Source organism: Pagrus pagrus, assembly GCF_965226575.1.
Source record: "Pagrus pagrus genome assembly, chromosome: 17".
Lineage (NCBI taxonomy): Eukaryota > Metazoa > Chordata > Actinopteri > Spariformes > Sparidae > Pagrus > Pagrus pagrus.
In genome coordinates, this window is record NC_140201.1 from 22,321,007 (window position 1) to 22,333,709 (window position 12,703).

Consider the following 12,703-nt stretch of genomic DNA (forward strand, 5'->3'; position numbering starts at 1 on the left):
TTTATGGACTAAAGTCAGGGATCAACCACAACACTACCATCCCCAGGAAGCACAGTTGTGTCTAAAAAAAGCAGGAGCTCCCTGAAGACTCTTATAATTTCAGCTGACATCATGCCAAGTTTGCAATTAATCATATTAACACATACTAATTGCCATCAGGGCAACCTGGGGACTTTGGAGCCCCTGAGGGTCTGGGCCATCAGGGGCAGTTACTTTCTCTGCCTGATTGATAATCTAGCTTGGTCAGCAATAAATAGCTGCAGAGAAGGAATCTATCCTCACAAGCAGGTGAACAGATCTCTGCGGATTTTTATCTGCAGATTTATAGCTGAGACATCTGAAAATACACTGACAAAATCTGTGTTTAGGCAAGTCTCATGCTGCCCTGTCAGTGACAGATATGATCTCAGTTAGGTCTGAGAGTGTGGATGATAGTTGAAAAGAAAAAATAAAGAATAAGGACAGTAAACACAGTGTGCAGATGTCCATCATGAAAGTGTTCTTGTGTGGTGTTGGCATAAAATACGCCTCAGTGTTTAATGAATATGATTAGCCTTACATGCAACTCTCAGTCAAAAGAGATTAAGTTGGGCAAGTGTTCAGTCAGAACGATGAAATCAGCCCTGCGAACGCTCACTGCTGTGATGCTTGAATTAAACAGACACCTCCACACATCGCAAGTTCCCTTGATTGTTCGCTTGATTGTTTCTTAATAAAACAGGCAGGAGGAGGAACGAGCGGCCTGTCTAATAATTTTCATGTCTTTTTTTCCCTCTCTGCTTGTCATCACCTTGACTACAAGAGAAAAAAAAAAATTAAACATTAGTGTGATGACTTCCTGACTGCTATTTAATTAAACACAACCGCGGTTTATCCGCAGACTTGCATTTTAAATGGCAATAGTAAAAGTTCCAGTGCTTTGTAATTCTCAGACAAGACTATCAGCTCTGCCTCACACTGCTTTAATTAGAAATTTAACTCCTTGCATGCCACAGATAGGCCACCTGTATACAGGCATTGAGCTTCCTCTAACTAAATGAACACCCCGTGCCTAGAATAGCTGACAACAGAGCAGCAGAAGACAATATTGTCACATTCATCAGTTAAGTTTATCATGTATTGTGTGAGACGTGCTCATTGTGAAAACATTTTTTTTAATGTAACAATGATGATGTTTACAAATGATTAAAAAAATGAGGGCGAGAGAGGTGATGAGAGGAACAGCTGAACATATGAATTATGAATGTCATGCTGATAAATGTTCACAAAACAAGTTGAAGCCTCCTTATCTTTGTAAATTCCCCTAAAAGACTCATGAAGGCTTTTATTTTGTTTTTTCTTACCCTGTTCTAACAGTGAGCATCAAGTACCTCACATCATTTGATTCAGGAGAACCTTCATTTTCAGTCTGGCTCCTTTGGAGTCCCAATTGCTCAGCTGAGAATGGATTAACTTTTAGTTGTTTTTTTTGGTTGTTGTTTTTGTTACTGAACTCAGACAGAACTTCAAGAAGAGGCACTTTGATGTTCTAGACTTCATATGAATTTTTGACAACATCATCATCTTTCCTAAGCAAGCTACCACCATATTTTATAATATTATACCCTGTGTTTTTCAAAAACAGGCTCAATCCTATAATGAATTTTCTATGAAGGCCCATTCCTGTCAGTCAAAGAAAGAAAAAATGATTTAAAATATTCCCATGGTAAATCCAAATTATGAGATAAACATTCAAAATTGAGAAAAAAGCTAATTATATAAAATATAAAAAATCTACATTTTGAGTTAATTTCTTAAATCGTATAATTTACAGTGAACTTACAATATTTTTTTCATCAAGTTTAGTTGTCATCTTATTTCTTCTTTAACTGGCAGAAGTGGGCTTCCGTATTTTACTATAGACGTGTCCTAAGAATTTCAGAAAAAGAACAACACACTGAAGAACACACGGAAGCAAAAGTGACTGTTTTCAGAGAAATATATCATCCATTGAACATGGACAAGTTGCTTGGCTGTGACCCCAGAGCCCCTGGATTATCCAAACAAGACGTGTGTGATACTGAAAAGGTGAGAAACACCGCTTTACCTATGTTTTTAGAGCATAATGATAGGATTAGCAGTTAAAAAGTTATTAAATTAAATCTTAGATCAATATCTGTTTTAGCTGCCAGCGGCTAACAAACAGTATTAATCAGGTTTTTCCCTTCTGTGGTCGATGCTCATGTAACCATGGCAGCTCCTGCGTAAGCAGCAGAGTGAGAGAATCACCTGAAGTCTCCTCTGGCAAATGAATCTCAAGTTCAGGCATCCACTCCTCAGAGTAAACTGCATGATTGGTTGACATTAGACATTTGAATACCCCGTAAAATGCCATAAATCTTACATGTGCACCCATGCTCATCAGTGCAAAGCCACAGATGATTAAAGATTCAGGTATTCACAAAAAATGAAAATGCCAGCCATGGAATCATTTAATGATTAACTGTCTTTTTAAAAATCCCTGCAGTAGAGGTGGGAGTGATCGGAGGCTGCAGTGCAGTCATAAAACTCTAGGTGCTGCTTAAACTGGGCCTATTTAGCCATGACAGAGTGTGCTGTGAGCCTGTAACACAGCTTTAATGATGTGTGTTGATGCGGGAGGCATTTCATTAAAATGGGCCCATGTTGTTGTGTGCACCAAGGACCACTAGAGGGCACTGAAAGCAATGGCTGCCATCAATTCAACACATGTTTTACATCTATCTATCTATCTATCTATCTATCTAAAGAAGCAGCTCATCTTGGTAAATTTAAAGGTCATTTTGTCATATAATATAAAGTATAGCCTGTTATAACACTAAATGAGCTTGTGATGTTATATACTTATTCACAATATGGAAAGAAGAGAAAGAATTGGCTGGGATTAACAAAAATTGCACCCCAGACTTACAAATTCCAACAGACAAAGCCACCAGAGAGGCAAAATCTTACAAATCACTCAGTCACAGTTGTTGTGCATATGAGAAAAGACAATTTGAAAGTTGAAACACTGGGTGTCATCAGCTGTCATCGGGGATGAGCCTGTCATCCGCCGCTGCAATCGTCTCCTTGTGCTGACTGACACTTATTTGCAAAGCCATTCACTCAAGGAGAGGGAAGAAGGAGAAAGCCACAGTTGTAACGTAAAACGTATTTATGGATGGAAATTAGAGGTGGCACATTTTCATAAATTACTCTTATAAAGATTTGAATGTGAAAAGGTCAAATATAAAGAATAACAATCCCTGATATATGTCCAATGAGCCTTCATTTTGTGGTAGTTGCAGTATTATAGGGGCAATATGTAAGATTTTTTGTTGAAAACATTCAAAAAACAACTAAAAGTATCAATAGAACATAAATAAATAACATTTTTGGCATTATGATGTCTATGTATGGTGTTTCAGGGATATATGTAGAAGTTAGCATGCTAACCAGCTAGCCCCGACCCATCCTGGTCCAAAGCTCCTGTGTAAACACTAAGAGTCTCACTGGTCTCTGAGCTCCCATTCCCAACCTCTAACTGAGCTAACTAGCAGCTTTCAAAATTTGCTTTTTAAGACACGGAATGATTATTGAAATATTATCATGATATTATAGGAACACTACAGTCAGTCAGCAGTGTGTCTCTATGATCCTCTTGGTCTTCCACAACTATGTGTTGCTTCTTGTCACTTCTGGTCATGAAGGTGACACTATAGAGTCTATAGAGGATGTGTGTATGCTACAATAGAGTTTATAACGTATTATTTATATGATAAAGTTTAGAGAAGGTTATAGATCCGAGATGAAACTGACAGGAGCTTGGGACAGTCCAGCTGCTTCTTTCACAGTAGTTAGGCTACTTATATTTCTGAGCCATGATTCTAACTTGTACAGATCTCAGTCAGACAAAGATCAATAGGTCTGGCAGTCAGACCACACCAACATATTCAACTAAGCAACCCCTCTGCCCCCACGCTCCCTCTGATACTAAGGATGGAGAGGAGGGGGAAAACAAAGGGAATGCATTTTGATTATTTGCTAACAAGGGGGATGTCACCTCGCAAACATAAATGCAATCATTCCATTTCTGCTCCCATTTTTTCACGAGTTGAAGTAAAATAAATGAATAAATGAATAATACACTCTCAGCTGTTGGACACACATTTGTTAAAATCTGTGTGAGTGAGCTTCTCTTTTTTGAAGATAATCCATCCACCTGACAGGTGTGACATATCAACATGCTGATTATACAGCAGGATCAGTGTGCAGGTGTGCTTATAAAAGGCCACTCTTAAGTGTGCAGCTCTATCTTGAAACCACATTTCGAGGGCACTGAACAATGGACATCACATGACTTACAGCATATGCATTTTGTGTTCACAGAACAAGGGAAAGGCGGGCATGATTAAGAAAACCAGCATTTGGTTTGTGGAGTGTTCGTCCACTCCTCCTCAGCGGCTGATATTTCTGGATATTGGCAGGAAGTGAAACATGCTGTTGCACACGTCGATCCAGAGCATCCCAACATGCTCAGTGGCTGAATTGTGTGGTGAGTATGCAGGCAGGGGGATGTTTTCAGATTCTCGTAACACGGGGCTGTGTATTGTCATGCTGCACGATGAGGTGGCGCTGGTGGATGACTGGTGTGACAATAGGCCTCAGGATCTCATCACGATATCTGTGTGCATTCAGATTGCCATATGAATAATGAGAGGCACCTGTGCTTGTTGTCCATTATGCCTGCCCATACCATACACTCTCTGACAGTCTCTGTGCAGAGATCCTCTGGTTTTACAAATCAACGGTTGCATCAGCTGTCTAGGCGGCCGCGATCAGACATTCATGCAGGCGAAGAAGCCGAGTGCAGAGGTCCTGTGCTGACGTGGTTACATGCGCATTGTATGAGGCCTGGACCTGGAGGTCTGGATGTACTGTTATGGGAGACAGCTTATGGTTGTGAAAAGAACATCAGATAAATGGGCAACAGCTCTGGAGGACATTCCTGCTGTCAGCACGACAGCTGCCCCCCTCTCAAAACATGCGACATCTGTGGCATTGTGTTGTGAGATAAAGCTGCACATTTTAGAGTGAGCGGTCCAAAGCACACCTGTGCACTAATGGTGCTGTTTAGTCAGCATCTTGATACGCCACACCTGTCAGGTGGATGGATTATCTTGGCCAAGGAGAGGGGCTCAACAGCTTGAGAAAAATGAGTCTTCTACGTGTATAAAAAAAGTATTAAAACTTTTATTTCAACTTGAGAAAATGGGAGCAAAAACAAAAGGGTATATTTTTGTTCAGTATTAACCATGAAATCCATTCAGTTTCTATTTCTGTCAGTTAGCAAGTCAGTTAGCAAGTCATCAGAAAAAAGATATCCCAAAATGCATAAATAAAAACAAAACCGACAAACTTAAGCTCATAGTTTACTGACAAAACTTATCTTGAATTTGAATTAAAAGTTTTTTTGTCACACTGGTTTCGCAACGATGCACCAGTTGTATCATCAAAATTCAGGCAAACAAAAGGTCCCTCTCTCATTCTGTATCAGACATGTTGCATCTATCAGTGCAGAGTTTCAAAGATAAAGCCTTTTAATTGAGACATGGTGTATTACAGTCTGTCTGTAGGAAAAAAACATGTCCCTGATCATTCACATGGGTCATTCACACATTAGCGGTCAAAAGTTCAGTATATTACTGCCAATATTTCAGACCCACCTGTAATCTGAGGTCAGAGAGGAGGTGTTTCAGTGGAAATGGAAAACCAAATATCTAAAAAAAACGTCTACGAGAGCCTTGAGGCATTAATGCATATAAGGAAGCCTTGTACCAATAATGACAGTGGAACGATGTACTTTTATTTCTGCTTATAGCTTTTTCTTTTCAATTTGTATGCCAATTTGAAAGTGAGTTTTCATGACCCCATGATGAGAAATTCACATTTTTGATTTGAGCTTCTCAGTTTGCATAATGTAGAAAATGGCATTTTTTCTTCTAAACGACAAAAGTAGCAGGAATTAGCTGTTCAGAGTGACACCAGCTTAATGAAGTTGTAGTTTTAGCACTACAACTGTTGTGTCATTACTATGAATGAACAGTTTAATCTGTAGCTGTAGTATTGTTGTATCCAGGCTGCGATGTTCATGTGTATGTTTCTACATGGGCAGCAATAAGAGAGAGTCAACCCTGCCTCTTAGAAGTCTGTCTACAGACATGCTAGCAGCTCTATAGGGCTGCGGTGATTTTTGCTAATGCTAACATGCTCACAATAACAATGTCAGCGTGCTGATATTCAACAGGTACGTTTCCCATGTTTATCATTTTAGTTAAGCATGCTAAACTTTCGTTAATTAGCATGAGACAGTAAGTATGGTTGTGGCTGATATATTTGGTCATAAATATTACAAAGAACATTCAGAGGTGCAGTGTTCAAACTATGGGTGGCTCGATACGATACTCAGGATCGGTATCGGTCCGATGTTGGTCTAAATTTCAGGATCGACCATCGAAAAAAACAACTATAGCCCGTCCGATCCGATACCTAAGCCCAAATGCTCAACTTCACTTTCCGTGACATGCCGCAAGACACTATCGCCTCAGCAACAGCAGTTGCGCGACGTGCGGCGTGCTGTTGCGCGGCGTGCCGTAAACAGAGATGCAGCCGCTGCAGCATGTGTACACAGAACATCAGAGCACCGGACTTCTGTGAGCCGAGGTGCTTTCACCAGATGTGAAAATGACCCAGTGTTTCATTTTTCAGCTCGTACAGTTCACGTTTACACACGTTTGCTTACTCTGGTCCAAACAGTAGATTACAGAGTATCTTTGGTAGATCCGTGATTGTCATGTTTCCATGACAACTGACCGGAAAAAGATGCGTGGTCAGGTTTACGTGACTCCAGATTGTAAAAATCTCTGAGGAAAAAATCAATGGTCAGGGTCAGGCCCCTGACACAAAAAAACAAGCTTGGGCACCGGTGGGCCGCTGGTGGGCCACCCTACCACCGGGCTTAACAAGTATTCTGGGGGAAACCCTGGATTTTATTTCTTCCTTTAGGGGAGCAGAATATTTGTTGCACAGTTTGAACATGGTGTTTGTAGATGTCCATATTAAGCCAAGTACGTTGATACAAATTATATGTATTATTAACATGAACAGGAGAAAAGACGGTATCGGATTGATATCGGTATCGGCAGACACTCCAAGTTGCAATATCGGTATCGGTATCGGACATGAAAAAGTTGTATCGAGCCATCCCTAGTTCAAACTGACCACCTGTCAAATTCGCACTCAAAACAAATAGGGGTTAGGCATTATTACCAGAGTAACTGCATACTGCTGCTGTTAGCTAGTTAGCTCAGTTAGCCCTGCAGCTAGAGGTTTGGACTTGGAGCTCGGGGTTTGTGTTTAAATTGCTACCACAGGAGCTTTAAAATGGGCGGGGCAAGCTGGTTAGCATGCTGACTTTAGTATATACTGTGTCTCAGCAACACAATGTAGCCACCACAAAGTCAAACTGCTTTTTCTACACATTGTTATTGAATTTTTTAAGGTTTTGAACATATACCATGCCATTCTTACATATTGCCCCTTTTTAAAAAAACGCCACAGACAACCAGTGTTCATAATGTCTATCAAAACTACTTGTAACCAATCCAAAGTTATGAACCATTTACCAATGTATAAGAACAGCTTTGTTGCATTTCTATTTTGTAGCATTGTGCTGGTGTGACATCAGATAACATCCCCTCAACCACTTTGGTTCAGAAAATGTTAGAAATTGCTCAGGAACTCTTGCCACAATTTATCAGTTTATGACAGCAGACCAGGAGAACCTGAAGCCATCACTTTATCAGTTTATCTGAAAACCAGAGGCGTTGCTACACAGAATGATAAAGACGGACTCAGCAGGCAAACACACCACTCAGCGGGGATGATGGAGACTTTGTTTGGAGCCAAACTCTGAAGGATACATGTGATGAAAGGTGAAAAATTAGTTCACAGATCATCAGTTAAGTAACGTTTAATTAACAGTTACTTAATACAGTAACTGATATGTGATTAAGTACGATGGATTACAGTTACATTAAGGTTTATTTATCTTTATCTAACCGTGCATGTATTTCTGTTTATCTGCTATCAGAGAGGCTGAGCAAATCTAAAGTACAGTTTATATGACTTTAATGTTGTGACAACAGAAATTCATGCTCCATCCTGAGTTATCTTCCTGCATTAAATCATCACGAGTCCAGCAAAAGTTAAGCAGTAGATGCATGAAGTGTGATTTGTGCCCTCAATATAAAGCGTCACCCCAGAAAACCTGCAGCAGTGTTGTGCAACACAGTCTGTGAGAAATTCTAATAGAAATCGTGAGCAGCTTTGTGAGATGAGAGGGTACAAAGGCAATCACAGGGCAATTATTGCCACAAATGGACTTCACTGGGATTTGAGAGTAATTAGCAAGGACTTCCCTTCACCAGACCCATGCTGTCTAATTCCTCCATCCACAGAGAGCAAAACTGGCGGAGCAACCTCATTTTAAAAGCAATCTCCCAGTCCCATCATAAGACTGGGATTTTCATTAGCATCTTGTTACTGCTCAACAGCAGTGCAATTACCTCTTAATTGGAGCTCATTTTGCACTTATTTATGGAATAATAATCAAGACTGCATCCTGCTGAGCTGAGAATTAGGTGGAAATGGCTACATGTTTGAATCCATAGAGATGACTGAGCCTGTAAGAGAAATCCTTTCAGACGTATGCTGTCGCGACTTTTGAATAAAGAACACTTACAATTAAATCACAACAGGAAAAACAAGACTAGGGCTCGATCCTGTTTACAGTTTTTACCCCTACATCTTGTTTTTGAGTGCCCCCTTGCCCCTCAGAACAGTTACAATTGGTTAAAATCTCCCTCAAGACCCTCATATGTCATCAGTAGTTGTCGATGGTCGTTTATGTAAATAAATTTGACCGGCCATTTCCAATATACCGTCTTCAACTGTGGTGATTTCTCTTGCGTCTCTGTGGCAATCGTGGCACTATCACAACGCCATTTTCAATTGTTTCTGGTGGAGAGAGAAAAGCATGGACGCTCGAAATTCGTTCTCAACTTCACGCTCATCAGATAAAACAGCTACGCTAGCAGCTCTGTAAGGCAGTTAGCAGTTCTTTGAGTTAATGCTAACATCAGTATGGTAACATGCTCTCAATTGATTAGTGTATTTGGCATTGCCACCATTTTGTGTCATTTGATGGCATGCTACAATCAGCTTATTAGCACTAAACAAAATACAGGCTGATGAAAACATCAAAAGTTATTAGAATCCATCCTATGAGAGGCATTTTCACATGGTAGGTGAAAAGAGAGGCTGGCGGCACTAGATAAAAAGGTCAGATGATCAACAAAGTTGGTCAGCTTCATCCTCTGGGGACTATGAATGTCTGTGCAAAATGTCATGACAGTCAAGCTTGTGGTTCTTGAGGTATTTCAGTCTGAAGGACCAAGTGAAGACAGAGGTGGCCTGAAAAACACTTACAGTACATTCAATGAACAGAATCTGTCATGAATCTCATTTGAATCGTACTACACACCATAAAGACACTGTTAGCCCTGTATGCTGAAGGACTGAGACACATGATGTCACCAGCTCAACCAATCCAATCCCTCTACATCTCTTCTCTTCTCTCATTGTGTGTGATATCATATTTCTACATGGAAAGATTAATCATACCCGATTGTCAGAGTAAAGTGCCTTAGTGAGGGATTTCCCGACCTTCCATACATGAAACAAAACTATAAAAATAATAAGGCAGTCATAGCGGTGCACTCGGCAAGCCAGAAAAAATGACCAGGCCTTCGTTGGGCTCTGTTCTAATTGCGTCCCATAGATCAGGTGGACAGAGCCGGAGCCAGAACTAATTGAGCGCGGCTCCTTCTCCTGCTGGACTTGGGCGATTCCCCCTCCATGACTGATGGATGTGTCTCAGAGGAAGAGCCTGGCCCCTCTGCTCCTATCAAACTGATGACTAACATCTGTTGGATCACACTCTCAACTCGATGAAAAATATGAACGTGTATTAATATATATATTAATATATATATTTTTAAAAATGTTCTGCTGGGGGGCAGAGCGGTAATGACTTCATCTAATCATTTCAGTGAAGAAATCTCAGCCTTACGTGCCTGGGATGAATGTTTACCTGCAGCAGTCAAGCCAAAAGAAAAAAAACAGATAGCTCTGCAGTTTCATCCACTAAGTCTTAATTAACTCAGCTACAATCCCAAATGCTTTGCCCAAAGATTGCTAATTCATATGTATCTGCTGTAACAGAATGATCTAAATAGCGCCATCTGGAGAAGTAAGTGAAGATGTCACTGTTTTACAGCAGGATTAAGAGTCTAAAGCCATGCTAGCAGCTCTGTGAGGCTGCCCTAATTATTGATCCTGCCACTGCAGCTTTAAAGGAGACATACTATTCTCAGATTCATAATTTTATTTTGGGTTACTACTACACTAGCTTTACATGCTTCAATGCCAAAAAAACACATCAGTCCTCTCATGCTGTCCAGTCCTGCAGCTCTGTATTACCCCTCTGTCTGAGATGCTCTTTTTTAGCTCTGGTCCCCTTTAGGACTCCCATTCTAATACCCCGTCTGCTCTGATTGGTCAGCTCGCACACGCCTGAACGAGCACTGCTCACTGCTTTAATTTTTCGTTCAGATTGAATTAGATAATTGAATGGATGAACGGATGATACACAGACCAAAACTATGGAATGATGTATTACATACATACAGACTGAACGTCTTTTTTCCTTTCTTTCTTTCTTTCTTTCTTTCTTTCTTTCTTTCTTTCTAAGGCCAGTTGGATACTCATTTTAGGTGACAACAATTCAACTACTCTAGATATGGAGGTAGATGAGTTGGACTGGAAAGTCTTGGCTTTGTATTCAGTATATATGCTTCACCAGCATCATCACATCACATCAGTGTTGTACACAATGGATCATTTTCTACTGGCCAAAGTTTTTTATGTATCACAAATTCGTTTTTACTTTGAGGCCAGCATATCAACATTCCTCATCTCCCTCTCTTTTCTTTTTCTCTATCCTTTGTTTTCTGTGCATTAGATCAGCAGATGGTCAAGATGAATAACTGTCAGGTTCATCATTAGATCAACCTGAGCAAAACACCAGCAACAACATAAAATTATTCATATTTTACAACTGTGTATTTCTATATTGCACAAATATGTGGCCAGTACATTCCTCTCTGATCTGAACTCAAATTTTTGGAGATGGTGAAAGTCGGATCATCATAACTTCTGTGCGTAATTATGCTGATGTCATATTTTCATTCATTTGTACCATATCAGTGAAGTTACAACACCCCTTTGTCGCATAGTAACCCTTGTTTCCACCGTTATGTTGATAAATGTGAAGTTGAATTCAAAGACAAAATAAAACACAGGTGTTTCCTGTCTGCTACTATCACAACTAAGCAAATAATTACAGCCATGCTTCTGCTCTATCACACAGAGTGAATCATCTGATGCACAGTGTACAGTACATACAGTACATAACTGTGCATAGATTAGATTAGATTAGATTAGGTTCAACTCTATTGTCATTGTGCACAGTACAGGTACAGAGACAGCGAAATGCAGAAAAGCATCTAACCAGAAGTGCAAAAAGCAGTAAAGTGCAAAGTATGTACCGTACAAATAGTGCAGCAGACAAATATGATTTACTTTTATTTGTGACATTTATTGTCAGAAAATAACTTTTGATACTTAAGTAAATCTAATATCAGATACTTTAAGACTACAACTTAAGTACTATTTGTGTGGATGAATTTCCCTTTTACCAAACAGTTTAACACAATATCTTTATTTTTTACTCAAGTACAGCTTTTGGGTACTTTTTACAACACTGACTTCAAAATTAAAGAAGTCTGTGTACTTCTAAAAGAGCTGGTGGCACGTGAACACACTGTCATACAGGCAGCTGTGGTAAGCCCTTAATCTAACCCAGTACAGATTCAAATTCCGATATCATTTTTAAGATTTTTCGATGGGATCCATTTTGTTGTTGATACTAGTGAATCTTTTCCTAATTATATTAGTTGTAAATCATATCTTGTCCAGTATGAGACCAAAAGGGCCAATCTGTGCATGTACCTGTAAGGTAAATGTAATGTACACATCACACAGTGATTGTTGGTCACCGGATCAGCAGAGACTCCACTGACAGCGATGCAGACTGAGAGACAGAGAAGCGCAGCTGTTTTGCCAGGATCTTGATCAGATGCAGAGTGAGTTTAATGAACTACTGGATACATATTTAAAGATCCTATTTGTAAGAAAAGTTGATTTTTGAGTCTCATTCCCAACTCGTCATATACCAACGCATTGCGATGGTGGCCGACCCGTCCTACATTCCCAAAGAGATAGATGGATAAACCATCCATCCGCCCCCACCACCTCTGCAAACACACCAGACCACACCCTTCCAAACCTGTTCCACATACGTGCTCATCCTACTCGCAGAAGACTTGAAGCCTATCACTGCACATTGTGGATTGACGCTGATCAGGTGAGACGAAATATAATCATAATTAATACGTTTTAACTGATGATACTTTTGATTCATTTGACAAGTGACAGTATCATTTTTGTGAATTTTACGTATATT